Genomic DNA, 21,302 nt, shown 5'->3' with positions numbered 1-21,302 from the left:
GGAAAAGGTATAATTAATAACATGTTGGTAATATGCAAGTCCAATAGAATTTATACCTACAGGTATTCTTGATAATATATTTAATTGCAAATGCCATTCCGAACGAACATTTTTTTTTTTTAGATTAGTGTTTTCAATTTCATTATCTTAAATAAGGCCTTGCATTAGGGAATAAAATATGTTAATGATGATGTCATAGGTGCCTCCATTATGACGTCATAATTCGACAAGTACAAAACTTCATCCTATGAAGATGAAATTTCTTGAGCGTCATGTAGGTATAAATTGGGGATGAAAAAATAATAATGTTGACGTCATCGGTCACGTGGTTCGGCCGCCATATTTGTTTTAACACAAAAGCCTTAAAAACCACTGAAAATACATCCTGGCGGGGGTCTCTAATCTCTGATTGCTCTTTCTTGTTATAACCTTGTGATGACATCATTGATAAAATCTGCCCTTCATTGGCCAAGGAATTAGAATTCATAGTTTTTTTTTCCCCAAAATGAACTCCGAGAGAGCACCGAACACATTTCTCCTCCATTTGGGAAGTACATTGGTCACCTCAAAAGTGATCCCTTCATCCTAAAAAAAGTGCGATCTACACAAAACTGCCGCATACGATGCGCTCATCAAGGAGCCAACCACTTCCTTGTTTCGTCCTCTCCCCCCACAAATTCCAACAGCTGGCAGCAATAAGGGGGTCTCGAAAATCTCATCAATCTCTCCCAGCATTACAAGGCTGAAATCAAGGTGTGAATTGACGCTTGTGATGAATTGCAGGTTGAAGCATCAATCAGTCACTGAAATAATAAAGAATTTCCGACCAGCAAGAAACCTGAGACACCACCTTCAACTGGCAAAGGCAAACTGACATTTTAGTGACATTTAAGACATCATGTCTAAGGACTGGTGGGCCAAGGATGGAACCACCAAGTAAGATGTTCGTATCAACGCATGAAAGAATATGAAGACGTGGATTGGCAGAACGTAGCCATAACACCAACTTCGCACAACAACGCCACACCGAATAGCCACGATGTAACAGAAGCAGCCAGGATGACCCAATGACCCATGGACCGTGCTCCCGCAGATCCCTTATAGCGCAGGCCTGGCATCTATGCACTTCCATCTTCTGTGTCGTTTAGAAAATAATCCAAATTAATTTAATGCACTCAAGATTCCTATAAAGTATGAACATGATACTAAATGCCACAGCAAACAATGACATTTTCTCCATCATAATTGTCAACTTCCTTGACAAACACATCGTCAACGATACAACCTGCCCAGGTGGAGGGTAGGCACTCCCAAGTAGATGTTTTTCAATAGATGAAACTGGAATGTTGTCATTGCCTTATGAACAAATATTCACATGGAATTAATGTGTTGACTATGGGTATCAGCACATAATGGCCTGCTGTTTTCAAGAGGCTTTGGAATCTCTGACATCCACAACTAATATGTGACTTTTTAAATGACATATTAATGCCAATGACATATTAATGTTTTATACATTAATAATGACATACATTAATTACATACATTAATAATGACATACTAGCCGAAACCCGTGGAACATCCACGGAAGGGAGGATGTGGTGTATGGATAGAGTGTACCATTATGGATGGCATAGGGGATTTGCTTGTCCGAGTAAGAGTTAGGAAGAAAGATGAGAATGAAGAGTGCGTATATGAACAACGTATTTATTGCAATCTACTTAAATGACAACGCTACGATATACTTTTGAAAAATGAATGGATTCGTAATAGGAATCGGCATAGCACCACTCTGGCCATTTTTTATGAGACTATATGGTGTGGGTTGGATTTGTGTGAACAAAATCAAGAAAAAGGCGACACTTTGTAGAATCCAACTTACACTGTGTATAAAGTGTCACCTCCTGACTTTGTATTGTATATTGTTAGAGACAAAACAAACACTAAATAACATAGCCACATACCAAAAACGTGTATTTTCAATTTTCACTTGTGCAAAAATGCTACTCACAATTACATCGCCTGTGCGTCGGCCTGTGATTGAGCCAGAGAGTTGGCCTGTGAGTCAACTTCCTTTCCAATGTCTGCAAGAGTTGAAATACTGATTGTGCATGTGTAAAATTATATGAAAGAAGAACATGCATATCATTTGACGATGCCATTGAAAAGGAGTGCAGCTGTCAATAGAAAAGGATGTCTGACTTATCAATTTGACATTATTGCACAGGAAATGACAAACAAAGAAACAGTTCATTTCCATCGGGTAATATTATGATGAGAGATCAGCCGATACCTTTATTATGTCCATCAGCATCCATGGCACTTAGGAAAAAAACGCAGCATCAGCCAGCCACAGCCAACTATCACGTACCGTCTCGAAGTCAATGCCATCCTTTTATCTCTTCGTATACACCTCACTGATTTCTACCTTATCGTGAACAGGGTAAAGCCTACTTTGATAATCATGAACGGTGGCAGATGCAGGAGCGAAACGTAAGCGTAGGCCTCGGCCCTACCTATCCAGTTGTTGTTTCCATTGTGTAAGGGGGGGGAAAAACAAACATTTTGGCCTCAGACCTTTGAGAGTACGTCGTTCCGTGAACGTTTTGAACGGGCCTCGTATGCCATGCTTCGTCAACGTTGGGTTGTTTTTAAATGATTTGAAGGATTAACTTAAGCACCATGAATAGAGCAGATACTGATGGGCTGCTGATCGGTTTCACTTCGTTGTTATCACAGTATATGGAAGAAATTATGGTAAACCCACCTGATGAGGTTAGCGTACACCGCCATCGACGACACCGGCACAAATGGCGGAACAGATGGATTCTTCTTCATCGCATTGCATCGCATTCTCTTCCTGTGAAACTGTTTCATAGAACTGTGTCATTTATGTACATTTTTAGCCGCGTCGCAGACGCTGCTCATAGAGTGCACTCTGCTGTTGTTGTTGTTACCACGTCTTCTTCTTCTTCTTGTTGTTGTTCTTGCAGAGAAGACAAAACCTCAAAGCTCCACCCATTCTGGGAACCATAGCTCCACCCATTCTGGGAGAGCCTTCATATAAACAAATATCCACCATTTTATTAACTCGCATAGCTTTGAGGCCTGTTTTGTAGGCCCGTGGTGTCTTCCTCTCACACAGTTTTCTTTCAAATCAAATTCGATATATCATTTCATTTTTCACAGTCGCCAACATAGTTTGACTCGGTTGAAAAAAAACGGGAAGAAAATCCGATGAAAGTTGCCCTTTATAGAACGAAATGAATTCTCAAAGGCCTGTAACTTCAAGTCCATTGAGATATATATTTTTTAAATCGCGGCATGCTCAGTCATACACCGCCCGAAATAAGCGACGGGAAAATGCCGAGATATATATACTATTTTGTTTAAATCGCGGCATGCTCAGTCATACACCGCCCGAAATAACAGACGGGAAAATGCCGAGATATATTAAAAATTCGTCCATTTGATGACAATCGTCACGATGAAATATTTAATTTATACGTCGTCAGTCGTCACAATAATGTGGAGAGAGGAGCATAGCTTCGTTCACGTGTCGCCACATACGGGAAATTGCCGAGATATATTTTCACTTTGCACAAAAATAACATCAAGTAATCGAATCAATAGGAATGTCCTGTGCTTATAACATCGACGTTATAGGCACAGCTGCATCTAGGCATTGTGTAACATCGACGCGGCTTTTGTTTTAATTAAAACTTTTTGTACTTGTTATTTTATTACATTCACGTAGTTTCACATTGTGGACTTCGTGGAGCTTCAATCTTTTGTGGTTCAAAAAAATAAAATAAATATGGAATCTTCTTCATCGCATCGCATTCTCTTCCTGTGAAACTGTTTCTCCATTTAACGTTTCCAAAATCAAAACTTCAAAAACTTCTTCACTTCGATTCGAAAAAACTTCAAACTTCAAAAAACGTTTCCAAAACATCACTCCATTTAACTTTATTAAAATGACGATAAAGACCATTTGACCATCGCCTTCGCCCAGCAGACGCCAATACGATGGTGTCGTAAGATGGCGTCGTATCGGCCGATAATCGGATGCTTTTGGGTCCCAAAGTCGGCGAATTCAGATTTTTCGAGTATGGCTGTACGTGATAAACAAAGAGCGCGGTTCGTAGATGGAAAATGCATTAGTGCCGTGGGCTTCGGATCACTGGGTGCGGCGTAAAAGGGATAACAATGTCGAGTCCTTACGGTATTATTATATAGATTAATGCCTTTCACACATGTGCTGTGTGTGTATTTTCAGTGACTGTTCTGTTCGCCGGGAACCTTTAACCTGCCGTTGCTAGCATGAAATCTGTAACTCAAATCGTCTTTTTATCATCATTTTCAGCATTTAACTAAAGAGTGGCAGTTCAAGATGGTTAACCATAACTATTGCTTTCCTGGATGCAAATCGGACTCGGTGGGAGAGGGGGGGGGAGTGGAGAGATATAGGAAATATGGGAAATATCCTTGGATGTGAGGTGTCGAGTTCCTGCAATTTACTATTAATGCAAGCAAGCAGCAGCACACACATGCACACACACACACACACCTTCTGAAACACAAATTATGAAGATAACAATCAACGACATATATATATATATATATATATATATATATATATATATATATATATATATATATATATATATATATATATATATACACACAAAGACCCACATTTTAACAATAGATGCCAAAATCTCGCTTAATTTCCCTTGTGGCCCTGGAACCAAATAAACAATCTCAATGTATAAAAGCCATGTGTATTTATTAATTTTATTTCTCTGTCATGCAGGAAGTGACCTCATGTTCACGGAAGTGACATCGCATTTGTCACTGAAAGGGAGCACACGCAATATCAGTGTTAGAGCCATTCACCATTTTGTTTCCTTCCACTCAGGAAATGTGAATTTATGTCATCCAAAGCTTTTTCTACACGCATCTCAATTTGGATTGATTATATACATCACCATTCCGGTTGTTTTCACAACTATAACGCTGGATGTGAGACGATCACCATTTGTATTTGCAGTAAAAAATATAGAGGAGTGAGTAATTTTACTCAGTCATTTGAAATTACGGTATCACTGTTAATAATGATCTTGTTATCATTTGTAATGATTTATAAAATGATCTATATCGTTATCACTGTTAATAACTGTTAATAAATTTAATCTTGTGGTGAGGCAGTTGCCCTCAAACAACTTGCCTTTGCCACCTGGAAGGCTAATCCAACTGAAGGCAATCTCAGCTCCTTTCACAAAGCTCGGAACAAGTGTGTGTCTACGCAAAGGAGAACCAGGAAGCACTATCTCTCTACTCTCAAGAATGAACTCTCAAACCTGTCTCCCCCCTCCAAATCCTGGTGGCGTCTGGTCAAATCTGTTTCTGGTGTTTGTTCCCCCTCCATCCCCTCCCTAACCTCAAACGGCTACACAGCTGACACTGCACGTGACAAAGTGAATGCCTCAACTCTGTGTTTGCCTCAAAATCTTGTGCCCCAAACCCATCTCTCTCTGGACCCACCGTACCCAGTCGTACCCAACTGCTCCTGGACTCTGTGTCCTTCTCTTCTGACAAGGTGGAGAAGTTTCTGTTAAACCTCGACTCTGATTCTGCAACTGGACCAGACGGCATCAGCCCACGGGTCCTAAAATCCTGCTCTGTCACTCTTTCACACTCCTCGCATCCCCTCCCCACACACTAAGCTTTCATCCACAGCTTAATGGAATAATGCTCTCCCCTCTGGGCTGGTGCTCCTGCCTCACACATAGCTCGGCTTCACACGGTTGAAACCAAAGCTTCAGAATCATTGGAAACTCTCACGATGAAGCTGATTCTGAGGGCCTTTCTCCCTCTTACCACAGGCAGGTGGGTAGTCTTTCTGTCTTCTACCGACACCTCTCCAGCCTTGCTCCCCCTGTTCTGTCTGTGCTCTGTTCCCCAAATATTCCTGCAGGATGCACAAGATCTGCCAGCAACCCTCTTATGGTTAAACTGCCAAAATCAAGACTCTCTGCTCACCTTCACTCCTTCATTCCTCTTTTCTCCCACCTCTGGAACAAACTCTCACACTCTATTCAATCCCTTTCCTCCTCCAGGTCTTTAAAACAGCTGTTCACCACCATCTCTTATCTTCCCCCATCCAAAACATTGATCTTTTCTAACCCCGTTAAAACACCCGAAATCCGCCTCTTTAAATCCCCAACTTCTTTCCTGAAATTCCTAGAAGTGTTCGTTTGCTTTATACCGTGTACCACCACCTCCTCCCCCAGCCCTCCCCCTTCCACAGATCTACGGACATCCCTATTCTCTTCTGTTGTTTGCTTGTGTGCTTCCCTCTCTCCCCCTCTTGTCTCCCGCTACCTTCGTTGCATGTTTTATGTGTCTGCGCATGTTTCCATGTTAAATGTGTTACCTCTTACACGAGCCTCGATTCTGTATACAAATATATATATATATATATATATATATATATATATATATATATATATATATATATATATATATATATATATATATATATATATATATATATATATATATATATATATATATATATATATACACAAAGAATTAAGTTAAGCACCCCCCCGTTTTTTTACAACCTCGCACATTACAAGTTTGTTGTCGTCAAAACAGTGTAATATACCCATGATATTGCTATATTTTCTGGAGAAGTGATATTATGGTCACATAAAAACATAACAATCATGCCGTTTTCAATATTTTATTCTGAATAATTTAAGGTGAAATTTTTTGGGAATTTTAGGCATATTTTCACCTCAATTTAAGTATGGAGCTATAGGTCCATCACGGACAGTGTGGATGACGTTTATGTTTTCTAACGTACAGTCATTGTTCTGAGAAGACCTCTAGCGATCTTTGCGTCAATAACGTGTGTAGGACCCACGTGATCGGATGGAGCAAGGTGCTGTGACAACCATCCCCTGGCCTGCGTACAGTCCTGACCTGAACCCCCTCGAGCACGTTTGGGACATGTTGGGACGACAAATTGCGAAGATGGTCCCTCCAATAGCCAATCTGGATGAATTGGAACGTGCATTACATCGGGAATGGAACAACCTGCCACAGCAACGCATACGACGGCTTACAGGGTCTATGAGACGTAGGGTTGAGTCAGTGATCCGATCACGTGGGTCCTACACACGTTATTGACGCAAAGATCGCTAGAGGTCTTCTCAGAACAATGACTGTACGTTAGAAAACATAAACGTCATCCACACTGTCCGTGATGGACCTATAGCTCCATACTTAAATTGAGGTGAAAATATGCCTAAAATTCCCAAAAAATTTCACCTTAAATTATTCAGAATAAAATATTGAAAACGGCATGATTGTTATGTTTTTATGTGACCATAATATCACTTTTCCAGAAAATATAGCAATATCATGGGTATATTACACTGTTTTGACGACAACAAACTTGTAATGTGCGAGGTTGTAAAAAAACGGGGGGGTGCTTAACTTAATTCTTTGTGTATATATACTGTTACGGATCTCCAACGTCGGCCTTCCCCTTATCAAGGGGGGATTAATCCCCTTGTCTTTTTACTAGCCGACGCGATCCAGGGGCTATCACGTTCCTTCCGGTCGGTGTTAAATAGGGTTGTAAGCCGAATTAGTCTTATTACCTAAGTACTAACACCGGCCGTGAAGCAAGGAAATAACCCGACCCGAACCACGGCGTTAGTGGACACACCGAGCGAAGCGAGCCGCGATTCGGGCCGTTAACAGGTATTAACCCGATTGGAGCAGTTATAATCGTGCCACGCTTACCCAATTGAGAAATCACTGAGACGATCGAATTAAGAGGGAAAACAGGAAGAACAGGTAATTTATTCACACTTTGTACAAATAAGAAGAGGAAGAAAAAGAAAGAATGTACAGGGAAGAGGAAGAAGCAGATGCACAGGGCAGCCTTATACAGTCTTATACTTATCCCTGAACACGGGCCCGTTCACACTCAGACTCACTCTCAGACTCACTCACACGGGGTTTGTAGATGGTCGGATTGAGGGTCCAAAGATGGCGTCCACAGCTCGTCCAGTCCCCGACTCGTACCGTGCAGGCGATGGAACATGGCAGGCAGCTCTCCGCGTGACGTAGGCGTGAGGCGGCCAATTATATATCGGGGGGATCGGTAAGTGGCGATTATATTGCGTATGTTATAGTTGTTCCGGCGCCTTTATACGCGCTCCCGGTATCGCTATGTACAATGCGCTGCTCCCCCAATGATGTTACCGAAGCGCCTTCCACCAACGTCCTTCTTCCCGAATGCCAAGGCTTGGCTCCCCTCACAAGTCCTTCACAACACTGCAGTCCTTCGCCAGCCCTTTGTAAAGAGCAATCAATCCTTTCCAAATGCTTGCCACAGCGCGTCTCTCCTCAAACTCATTCAGCAGAGGACCCCGGCTCATAACTCGATACTGCAACTGACGAGCGCCTCTCCCTTCTCATAACTCAACGAGTGCCTCTCCCTTCTCATAACTCAACGAGTGCCTCTCCCTTCTCATAACTGAGGTGGGGGCCTCACGCGAAGGGTTTTATTGCCATGCCCAGCGAACCCTCTCGAATCTCTAGCCACAGCCTGTCAGGCGATCTCCCCCGAGCCCTGGTTGGTTGATGGGGTCTTACCGGCTCCGCCCTTGATGGATGCTTGACGTGGCCACACCCCCACCCTTGCGCTCTGCCCCCTGCTTGGGCCTTACATCGTGGCTGGGCTAGTTCCAGAAAACCAGCAAACCAAGAGCAGCAAATGCTGCTGGCAGCCAAAGCGTAACAAACTGCGAGGGGCAATGGGGTGCAGACTGGATAGTGCTCAATGGAGTCGATTGGAGGGAGGGTGCAAACTGAACGGGGCCTACTCTTATTTGTTTTACACAATGCAGATGCAACTATTGGAAATGGCCTTATCCTAAACACATACTATGAAATAACTAACGTTCTAAGGTGACCTACGTGTTGCTTGTGGCCTAACTATGGGGTGAAACCTTTAACCTTTAATGATGTTACCTGTGTGGGTTCTCAAAAATGCAAGACTGCACCCCTCCTTTCGCCAGGCTCGCCCTGAGCCGATCCACATACCAGTGAGGACGGCCGGTTCTGATACCTGGGTCAGGACTACTCTTTAACAATTAGTGTGACACTTAGGTGTAGTTTCCCTCTACTTTTACTCTAACACCCTGTGTGCGACAGTTTTAAACACTAGATATGTCCCACCTGCTGCGTTGTGTACTATCTAACTGACTCACACCCACAATTAACCGAATTACGGAATTATTCTCAAACTAAACATAAAGCCGGTGGGGAGCATGTTATTTACAAGACTACTACTTATTTACAAAACTACAACCCAGGACCTGTCTTTTGTGGGAAAAGATAAGGAATTTTTGAAAAGAGGAAACACCGATTGCACTGCACTGCACCAATACACCATACACCCATATGCACCAAAATAAAAATAAAATGCACAAAAAGCACCATCACCAAAAATGCACAATCATCACATTTCAAAATTATTAATGATGTCTTGTGCTTGGCTGCTGGGCCGATGGATCTTCTTGCTTCATGTTCTTCGGTGTGCCATCATCAAAGTTTACCATCTTCTTCTCCCGACACACCAAAGATTATTAATAAAAAGTGCACAAACCGTGTCTGCTTTTATTTTGGCCAGCAGGGCCAGCTTAGGTGGTCCGACTGCATGGCATGTGCGCCACTTAAGAACAGTGGTCCGCAATTAAGATGCTGCTGGCAGCAATGGTCTGCTCCAGCAAAGGTGCCAGGCCACAGAACGTGTGGTCTATATGGTGTACTGGTGCAGGCAGCATGGTGCAGCGCAAAGGTGCGGCCACACCACTCAGGGCACCTGCACATTCCCCTCAACAAAGACCATGGGTCCATGGGTGGGGAGGAAGACAAAGCAGAGGTTAGCGGGGGAAAGGGCGCAAGGGTACACACAATGCAAGGTAATGCGATATGAGGGGCGCAGGAGAGCGAGCGGAGAAAGCTCGTCCCTAGCCGTTTGTCACCCCCCATGTCAATCTACACTACCCTTGCCCTTCCACGTATTTACACAATTTACAAATTCGTCTCTACTGTCTCGTCTCCCATATCTCCCCCTAATTTCAAAATCGTCCCCAATCCCTCCCAAGAAGGAAGGGATGGAATCACACACAATGTCTCACTCACGTCATGATGCGTCTTACATTCCAAATATTTGCAAAATCTGGTGTGGAGTCCTGTCACCTTGGTGAGTGGATGCGGATGGTGTGAAGAGATTTCATCCTAACTATCCTCTAATTGACATTAACACAGTTACTCTACCCGGGGTCTTGCCCTGCCAATCCAATTGGCCACTTTATAGTATGCGGTTCTAAAAACCAATTCCCATTGATCATCCTGTGGTGCTCTTCCAGATTTGGGGTCTCACTCCCCCAATTTTTCTCACTGTGCCCTCGCACAATTTCGGGGCTGGGTCGTGTGGCTCTACCAGCAGGTCCTACTTACCTGCGCACCTCCGCCACTGAAGTCGCCACCCGAGCTTGCCTAGCTCCTCAACTACCCTAACCTGGGGAAGGACCTCCTGGCTCTCTCACCCCACTAATGCCCTCCCTGGCATTGGGCTACCCAGGTCCTCTCTTAGGATCCTCGGGCCCCGCTGAACTCTACTTCTGAACTCTACCTGGCTCCCAGAGCCTACCTGCGGCCTCACCTGGCCGACAGACTACCAGTGGTGCAGTGCCCCAATAACCATACTCACTAACAGGCTCACACGCCCAGCCATTCCACTTACTCATGCACCCGTCAAAGCAACAACTTGCTACTACTCACACCACAGATGTCAATATCCAACAAATTTACATAGTCCCTCTACCTAACTTTAAACTACCCTCCCCGGGTATTCGTGAAGGGGTCCATCTTCCCCCATCCACTCCTTCGCACCATGCACTCCACACCACTCATTCCCCACACCATTTACTCCACACCATTTATTCCATACCACTATTCACTTGCACCCCATGCAAGCAAATCAATCAATACACTTACATTTGTCCACAATACTCCATTCATGCACTTTTACACACACACACACATCATTCACGAGCAATGCCTCATTTGCTCACTCTCACCACCAAGAATCTCATTCACAATTCCTTATTTGCGCCTAAAGCGCATCCTCATACTCACACACAATTTCTCCACACACACAGCATCATTTAACTAACTATTTCCCCTAATACTAGTGCTTTCCCTGTCTTCCCTTTACACTAAGCACATCCCTCGTCATTATCAACCAACTAATCTCTCTACGTCCCCACTACTTGTACAATGTCTCTACTTAAATCTCAAGTCTCCTATGGTCATCTTTCTAGATCCCTAACAATTATCCTAGCCCGCCCTGGCTAGTTCATACTGCCAAACCCCATTAACCTACTGCTCCTCTGCCCCAAAGAGTAATGTGAATGGTAAAACTACCATTCGCCATCACTACTGCTAGCTGTCCATTATACTCGAGCCTCTCGTGCGGTAGTACATTTCCACAGCTCGGCTTCGGAAAGCCGAGCAATGCATGCGGATGGTCAGTCTCCTGTAGGTTGGGTCCGTCCGGCATTTTCGATTCTGGGGAGGAGGCATACTCGGACCGAGGTTCCAGGTGCCATCCCTGCACGGAGCCATTCGGTGTCCGCCACGATGACCCAACCTCCCCCGGCCGGAGTACCGCGCCCGCCAGGGGGCGAAGGTCCGACCTGGCCTACCTCCCCCGGAATCGTGCCGAGCGCCTTGCCCGCGAAGGTGCGGCACCGACCATACAGGGCGGGGCCCGGCCCGAATCATGTGCGGCGCTCCTTGCAAGAGCGCCGCGGCAACGATCCCCACCGGCTCCCGCAGCACACAAAGCACCCCGCGCACCGAGGGCTCACGTCGGCTATCCGTCGCCTTAAACGCTGCCCTGGTCTGCGTCGATGCTTGGATCGCATTCTCACATCCACACGCGACCCTTTCTACACTCACAATACGCAGCGGTCCAGCGCCTCCCATACACTTCATGCATTCTATTACTGCACTCTCTCCCCGTGCACTCTCTTTCCTTACACACTCAGGTGCACACCACTCAGGCACACTCATGCCGCTCGCACACTCCATTACACACTTCTCTCGTGCACATCCTGGTGCACTCATTCCACTCGCGCACTCCTTTACATCCTCTGTAACAACCATGGGTGTGCACTCCTGCATACACCCACTCAGCACACACCTACCCACGGGTGTGCAATCCCCTGCTGCACACCCAATCATGCACTCTGGTGTGCATCCCCGCACACGCTCTATGACACACTCCGGTGTGCATCCTCGCACACTCTCTCCATCCATCTCACACTCTGTGTCGCACCCACTCTCACTTTCACACTCTGTATCACACTCCGTTTCACACTCGCGCTCTGGCGCCGTTCACACACGCACGCCATTCACCTTCATACACCTCACCACAGACCTTCCACAAGCGCCCGGGTGACGTCGGGATCCCAAGCGCGTGAAAAATCCTTTCGCGCCAAACCTTTTCGCGCCATACACAGCCCTACTTACTTTCGGGATCCTTTTCTCCTCATGCAGCTGCAAACTTTCATTTGGGTTAGACAGCACGACATCACGATGTGAATCCAGACTTTGCACATATTCCATTTTTTCCTCCAATTCAGGTACTAACTCTGCCGTCTCCTTAACCCCGATTTTAATTATAAATTATTTTTCTTTATTAAGCTCGACGACCGCTGGTGCACATAAAATAAGATTTTCCAATTCAGCGGCCGTCGGCTTCTCTATACCGCATGTTGCGATTTCTACCCCGGTCCACTCGGCTGTGCTTGGCTCCAGCTCACTTTCCCCGCGTTCCTCAAGTCGCGCTACCCCGTCGCATACCAGTGTGCCTTTCCCGCTCGACCTGCGGTCTATGTCCTTCCCCATTTTTTTTATTTGGCCACCTATTCTGGTTCCAAACCCCATCAACCCATCGTTCATTCCTTTCATTTGATTCTCTCGGGTGGCCATCCTGTTTTCCAACCCTGTTAACCCCTCGTTCATTTCTCCCATGTGGCCACCCACGTCCTTCAATTGGCCCCCCAGTTTGCTTTCTAATCCCCCCAATTTGCTTTCTAATCCCCCAATTTGATTTCCCAATTGCTTACTATCAGCCCTCATTTCTCCCATCTCCTTACTCAATCCCCCAATTTGGTTTCCCAATCGCTCCCCCAATTTGTTTTCCAATCGCTCACTGTTCTGTTCCATCCCCATTTGTATGGCTGCCTGTATCTGCACCATGAGGGCCTGCACATCCATCCCCCCCATTTGCGCAGTGGGCGCGGCCCTCGTCGCCATGTGTGAGGCGCCGCCATTTTGTTCGCCTGCAACCCCTACTGCTGCACCCTCATTAACTGCATCCTGCATTTCTTCCAATTGTCCCAATTCCTCCCGGGGGTCCTGGGTTGATTCTACCTCTTCCTCTACCTCCTCATTCACCCCCACCGGCATCCGACTGCCTTGGCTATCCATGGCACTATTTAATTTAGATGTTAATTAATTAAATTTCGGCTGCTCGTAATTTTGAGTGCGTTAGGCGCACTTCGGGTCAAATCCCACTCCTGACACCAATTGTTGCGGATCTCCAACGTCGGCCTTCCCCTTATCAAGGGGGGATTAATCCCCTTGTCTTTTTACTAGCCGACGCGATCCAGGGGCTATCATGTTCCTTCCGGTCAGTGTTAAATAGGGTTGTTAGCCGAATTAGTCTTAGTACCTAAGTAGTAACACCGGCCGTGAAGCAAGGAAATAACCCCACCTGAACCACGGCGTTAGTGGACACGCTGAGCGAAGCGAGCCGCGATTCTGGCCGTTAACAGGTATTAACCCAATTGGAGTGGTTATGATCGTGCCACGCTTACCCAATTGAGAAATCACTAAGACGATCGAATTAAGAGGAAAAACAGGAAGAACAGTTACTTTATTCACACTTTGTACAAATAAGAAGAGGAAGAAAAAGAAAGAATGTACAGGGAAGAGGAAGAAGCAGATACACAGGGCAGCCTTATACAGTCTTATACTTATCCCTGGACACGGGCCCGTTCACACTCAGACTCACTCTCAGACTCACTCACATGGGGTTTGTAGATGGTCGGGTTGAGGGTCCAAAGATGGCGTCCACAGCTCATCCGGTCCCCGACTCGTACCGTGCAGGCGATGGAAGATGGCAGGCAGCTCCCCGCGTGGTGTAGGCGCGAGGCGGACAATTATATATCGGGGGATCGGTAAGTAGCGATTATATTGCGTACGTTACAGTTGTACCGGCGCCTTTATACGCGCTCCCGGTATCGCTATGTACAATGCGCCGCTCCCCCAATGATGTTACCGAAGCGCCTTCCACCAACGTCCTTCTGCCCGAATGCCAAGGCTTGGCTCCCCTCACAAGTCCTTCACAACACTGCAGTCCTTCGACAGCCCTTTGTAAAGCGCAATCAATCCTTTACAAATGCTTGCCACAGCGCGTCTCTCCTCAAACTCATTCAGCAGAGGACCCTGGCTCATAACTCGATACTACAACTGACGAGCGCCTCTCCCTTCTCATAACTCGAGTGCCTCTCCCTTCTCATAACTCAACGAGTGCCTCTCCCTTCTCATAACTGAGGTGGGGGCCTCGCGCGAAGGGTTTTATTGCCACGCCCAGCGAACCCTCTCAAATCTCTAGCCACACCCTGTCAGGCGATCTCCCCCGAGCCCTGGTTGGTGGATGGGGTCTTACCGGCTCCGCCCTTGATGGCTGCTTGACGTGGCCACACCCCCACCCTTGCACTCCACCCCCTTCTTGGGCCTTACCTCGTAGCTGGGCTAGTTCCAGCAAACCAAGAGCAGCAAACGCTGCTGGCAGCCAAATCGTAACAAACTGCGAGGGGCAATTGGGGTGCAGACTGGATAGTGCTCAATGGAGTCGATTGGAGGGAGGGTGCAAACTGAACGGGGCCTACTCTTATTTGTTTTACACAATGCAGATGCAACTATTGGAAATGGCCTTATCCTAAACACATACTATGAAATAACTGATGTTCTAGGGTGACCTACGTGTTGCTTGTGGCTGAACTATGGGGTGCAACCTTTATCCTTTAATGATGTTACCTGTGTGGGTTCTCAAAACCGCAACAATATATTGTTGTGGATATGAGAATGGTTTTTTTAAATTTATTGTTATTGTGTAAATTGTTGTTAAAATATCGCCCTCCTTACTCCAGTGTTGTATAAAGGTCAAAGGGCGTTCCCGTAGTTAGTTCCATAAAGCATACATGAAGGACACCATAATATCCCTGTTCAGTAGTTTATTTCCTTATTATGTGTATTAGGGTAAGGCCTTGTCTTCCATTAAGATGACACTCCATTGCACCAGGTGAAATAAGAGTAGATTCCGTTCACATTCCCTTATAGTCAATTGCCAACTACATCCCCTCCAAGCCTCAATTGCCAACTGCACTGGGCAGTTTGTCAGGTTTGCTACAGCTGTGGGTTGTTGATTTCACCCCAAGACTCCATTAGCCACGAGGTGATCTCGGAGCCGAAGGTGGGAGGAGTCGGCCCAGCGCCGGGAACAAGGCGTGGTTTTGCCAACGCCTCCTCTAAAGGCGGGGTCGGGAGGTCGCGCGACCAACCAGGGCCGAGGTGAGCTCACCGATGGGCGTGTCCTGGACACCAGCGGCTTGATCGCCTGAGGCGCTATAAAGAGCGCGCGCGGAAGCCTTTGAAGAGAGACGTGCAAAGAGAGGTGCGTCAGAGAGTTGGCAGTACACAAGCAGCGCAGAGCAGAGAGGAGGGAGAAGGAGTTCTGAGAGCAAGCATTGAGAGAAGGAGTTCTGAGAGCAAGCATTGAGAGAAGGAGTTCTGAGAGCAAGCATTGAGAGAGAGTCCTGAGAGCAAGCAAGAGGAGTACCACGAGCAGTACCAGCAGCTTTAAACTCCACCAAGCAGCGTTGGCTCCACCAGGCAGCTTTAACTCGACCAGCAGAGCTCGTCCCGCGGCAGTTCGCACGACCGCAGCTTGGGCGTTGACGGCGGTGCCGACCGTGGCCGCGGAGGAACGGAGCTGCCGCTCCCGGCCCGACCGTGACCCAGTTCCAGTGGACCTTCCTCTCCCTCCAGCCATCCACCTCCTGCCATTCCTATCATCATTCCCCGCATGAGTCTGTCTTTGTTTGTTCTGTCCCTGGGTATTAATTAAGCCTGTATAGTTAAGCTAAGTTTCGCTGTGTCGCCTTGCCTCTTCTGTAAATTATTTTATTATCCTTCCTTCTCCTTGGTTATTTTGGTCTTGTAAATAGTAAATAAATTATATTTGTATTCCTTACCCGTTGTCTTTCTTCTTCTTCACATCCTTCGCTTTAGTCTTTTCCCCATTGAATATCTGTGGCGCGATTCGGCCAACGTTCAGGAATCGGGTTAGTCGGGGTAACTGTTAGGGCCGCGGTGCCATCCGCTCGGCAAACCAACATCTTATCCGCGGTCCGTAACAATATATATATTGTTGCGGTTTTGACAGTGTACATATAACATCATTAAAGGTTTGCCCCCATAGTTAGTCCATGAGTTAGTTAGTCCAACATGAGTGATAGTAAATATCGCCATTTTAAAAGTTGACTTTAAACTTACCCTTTACATTCAAAAGCCCCAGAAATGTGCTTCCATCAGTGCTCAGAGGCATCCTAACCAGATACAGTGTCTCCCTCAGGAAAGTCGACTTCATGCATTCAACTCTCACGTAAATATAGCCGGCACAAGTTTGTGTATTTATTGTCATGAAGATATATTTTGTCAAAGACTCAGTAGCCATTGCTTTGTTGGGAATGACATGCAGCATAGTCTTTCCATTTGCACACGCCCATAAAATAAACGAGTGGGCCTGTTGGTCCATTGAACCAAATTTTCTGCCTCTGAGCACTGATGGAAGCACATTTATGGGGCTTTTGAATGTAAAGGGTAAGTTTAAAATCAACTTTTTAAATGGCGAGATTTACTATCAATCATGTTGGCAGAGGGGGTACAGAGGGTACGGGATCTTTATGGACTGTTATTATACATATACCAGCGTAAACCCTTCACTGCTTTGGAACATACCTGCCGGACTCGGTGGCAGGGTCTTTGGGGTCATCAGGGTCTTTTCAGTCCTTGGGGACTTTTGGGTAATCTGGGTTTTTTTGGTCCGTGGGGACTTTTGGGTCCTTGGGGACTTTTGGGTGATTTGGATCCTCGGGGAATTTTGGGTCATCAAAGACTTTTGGGTTGTTGTGAAATCAAACTCAGAGCTCTTTCAAGAAATGAGGCTTTATTTAACTATTTCTCTACCCATTCATACAACACAAGAATGCGGATTATTAGTTCCATAAAGAAGGCAATCAAAGCATACATCTACTGCTAGTTTCCTGCAAGCAAGCATTACACACCTGTTAAATCTCCGTAGTCCACAGCGCTGGGATACAGAATGCCACCCGATCGCGCACCGAATGGACACAATTTATCCAAGCTCCATCAAGGTCGTCCCTTCGCTTGGATCGTCTTTTCACTCAGCTCGAGACATTACAACATATTTCACCACATGGGTCATCTGGGTTTTTGGGGGTCTTTTTGGTCTTCATGGACTTTTGGGTCATCTGTGTCATCTTGGTCTTTTTGGTCCTTGGGGACTTTTGGGTCATCAAGGACTTTTTGGGTTCTTGGGGAGTTTTGGGTCTTTCGGGTCCTCAATGACTTAGGGGTGATTTTGGTGTTTTGGGTCATCGGGGGAGGGGGGGCCTTTGGGGTCTTTTGGGTCCTCTGGGACTTTTGGATCATCTGGGACTTTTGGGTCATTGGTGTCTTTTGGGTCTCAAGTGTTAAAGGGTCTTCCAAGGTCTAAGGGGTCTCAGCAGTCCTAAAGGTTAAAAGGTACATTTTAATAGTATGTAATTAATTAATAGACATCACAAAGTATGACACACACACACACACACACACACACACACACACACGCACACACACAACTCATCCATTTATAGTAGACGAGCCGAATGCACCCGGCATTGCCCGGGTTCTTTTTGAATGAATTTACTACTATAATTCAGCTTTTACTCGCGGCCATGGAAGATTGACTACTATAATTCAGCTCAGCTTTTAATTGTGAAATGGGCCCAGCCTGGCTGAGGTGGCCTCGACCGACCTCACCACCTGGCCTAAAACCTTCCCGGGGCCCGTCCCGACATTTTTTGTTTAAGAGGTTTCCTCCTATCTTTCACCGTTCAGGAGATTTGCGTATGCAGACAAACAAACAAACAAACAAAAACTTTCTTTTATATATATAGATAACTAAATGTGCCATGTTCACAGGAGGCACCCCCGCAAGTTTTAAAGTCCATTCACTCGCACCTATGGTCAGGGTTTTTGGTAGAATGAGCCCATCCGTCTACCATCCTTCGGGCCTTGCACTGGCACACGTCGTTGGGATTTTGCAGTATGAGCAGCTGCAAGATCTTAGTCCTTTAGGTGAGCTGATAAAGTTCTCCAACTCTGTCATTGTGCAGAGACACATCCCTTTCTCTCATGTACTTTTCCAAGCGTTTTCGGCTCTTTGAGAAGATTTGTGAGTCATTTTAGGTAACTCCTTATCTCACACACACTGTAATTATGTTTCCATGCCCCTATCAACATTGTTGCCAAGGGGTTATGTGCATGTGCGCCGAGCAGTCTGTGGTGGATTATGTCATTTTGAAAGTCCCGTGTTGCTAACAGATGAGAATATACTGTCGCGCGAATCCCTCGGTTAATACCGAAGGATTGCGGATTTATTTATTTATTTATTTTTTTTGTATACATAATCGAGGCTCGTGAAAGCGCTAACATCTATCACACAAACAAATCAAACAGACAAAGAACCAAAGTATATAAAAAGGGGAGCGGTAAACAAGATGGGGAGAGATGGGGAAGCACAAAAACAACATTTGTGAGGGACATCGGGAATGTGTGGGAGGGAGAGGGCTTGGGGGGGGCGGCGTGGGAAGGGGGCGGGGTGGGAGAGATCAAGGTTTTGGATGGGGGAAGATAAGAGATGGTGGTGAACAGCTGTTTTAAAGACCTGGAGGGAGGAGTGGGATTGAAGGGAGTGGGGGAGTTTGTTCCAGAGGCGGGAGAAAAGAGGAATGAAAGAGTGAAGGTGAGCAGAGAGTCTTGATTTTGGCAGTTTAACCAAAAGAGGGTTGCAGGCAGATCTTGTGCGACCTTTAGGAATATTTGGGGGACAGAGCCCAGAGCGAGCTGGAAGAGCAAGGCCGGAGAGGAGTCGGTAGAAGACAGAAAGACCACCAACCTGCCTGCGGTGAGTAAGTGAAAGGCCCTCGGAGGTAGCTTCATCACGGGAAATTCCAATAATTTATGAATGCTTTGGTGTCAAGAGCATGAAGATGAGCTAGGTGTGAGGCAGGAGCACCAGCCCAGACGGGAGAGCAGTATTCCATTGAGCTGCGGATGAAAGCCTTGTATGTGGTGAGGAGCTCAGGTGTGCCAAGGAAGGACTTCGCATGACGGAGGATGCCCAGTCAGCGACTGGCTTTGGAGGCCAGATTTGAAATGTGGTTTTCCCAGGAAAGATCATGGCAGATAGTGAGACCCAAAAGCTTGAGTGACAGAACTTCGTGGAGAGGATTATTCAGAAAGTGGATGGGAGGGTTGTCCAGTCGGTCTTTTCGGAGAGACATCGTAAGAGTGTGAGATTTGTCAGGATATAAAGGCATGTTCCACTTGTTTGCCCAGTCAGTGATTTTGTCCAGGTCTGCAGAGAGTGAGGAGGCTGCAGACTGCCGATCTGAGGGATGAGGAATGGAGCGGCAAGAGTGGAGTCATCAGCAAAGAGATAGAGAGGATTTTCAAGAGAGTCGGAGAGATCATTGATGAAGACCAGAAAAAGCACAGTGCCCAGAACACTGCCTTGGGGAACTCCAGCCTGAACAGGAAGAGGAGATGAGAGAAACCCATTCAGGGCCACACGTTGACTACGACTAGAGAGGAAGTCCGCCAGCCATGCATGGAGATTTCCATGGATACCAAAGGAGGAGAGTTTGGTGAGCAGAGCGGGGTGCCAGACCGTATCGAAGGCACGTGATATGTCGAGGGAGACAGCTCTAATTTCCTGTTTGGCATTGAGGACCTCCATCCATTGTTGAGACAGCAGAATCAGCATGTCCAGAGTAGAGTGACCAGGTCTGAAACCAAATTGATGATCAGAGATCAAGCCATTGGAGAAGATGGCCCAAACGGACTAAATGGAGCGACGATCAATGCAGATTTGACTACAAAAGTGCGGGAGGAAGAAGGAAGAGGAAGAGTGGCAAGCGCTTACCTGTAGCGATCCGACGGCAGCTCTGATCCTGGAGGAAATGAACTCAAATGGGAATCCGGGGTAAAATGTACAAAAATAAACAAGTTTATTTCGGAACCCGATACAACGAAACACGACAGAAGAACTAACGATGGTTCCTAAACCGGGATCCCGCACTCCTCACTTCGACAACAGCACAGGGCGGATGAATTAAATAAAGAAATCGTCGTGTTGTGCGCTCGTGGGTGTGCGCTTATCTGACTGTATGGTGTGTCCGTCGTCCAACACGGCTCCGTCCGACTCCGATGCTGGCGCGAAGAAGGCCTCAGTCCGCCTCGTTCGCGTGCTCCGCTAGGCCCCGAGTGACCCGCTCAGCGGCATGCCTCGTTCGCCCCTCATTGGTAGCACAAGAGGTCCCATTCGCTCACAGCACCAAAAGCACCACGAAGGACCAAAAGCACCATGAAGGACCAAAAGCACCACAAAGGACCAAGAAAGACGGCAACGACCACCAGGGAAGAACGCAGGGACAAAAAACCAGTGAAGCCGATCACCCAACACGCGAAACACAAGCCAGAACCCAGAACGAAGAGCCTCAAACTCAGAGCTGACTCAACGAATCAAGAGTGAAGAGCGATCTCGAGGAGTCCAGCGCAGAGAGCCAAAAATCCCGCGAGCAAGAGGTTTTGTCACTCACCCTGTGACGTCAGTTCTGGCGCGTTCCCAATCCGTTCTGCCCTTCTTTCCGGTCTTTCCCGCCTTCCGACGTTACCAGCGTTCTTCCTCCAACTAGCGACCTGTTTCTAAATGGTCGTTTGGCGCCTTCTGCCCTGATTGGCCGAATCTTCGCGCCTTCCGCCTCAACCAATCACCCGTTCCCTGG

At 46.5% G+C, this 21,302-nt stretch overlaps 1 protein-coding gene across 1 annotated transcript in view; it reads left to right on the top strand.

Annotated features, from left to right (window-relative positions):
* LOC137433624 (carbonic anhydrase-related protein 10) overlaps positions 1 to 21,302 on the top strand; it is a 295,408-nt gene that overhangs the window by 69,781 nt on the left and 204,325 nt on the right. The gene's annotated exons all lie outside the window — the stretch shown is intronic.

Source organism: Myxine glutinosa, chromosome 10 (genome assembly GCF_964187855.1).
Source record: "Myxine glutinosa chromosome 10, kmMyxGlut1.1, whole genome shotgun sequence".
Classification (NCBI taxonomy): domain Eukaryota; kingdom Metazoa; phylum Chordata; class Myxini; order Myxiniformes; family Myxinidae; genus Myxine; species Myxine glutinosa.
This window is presented reverse-complemented; position numbering and strand designations above follow the sequence as displayed.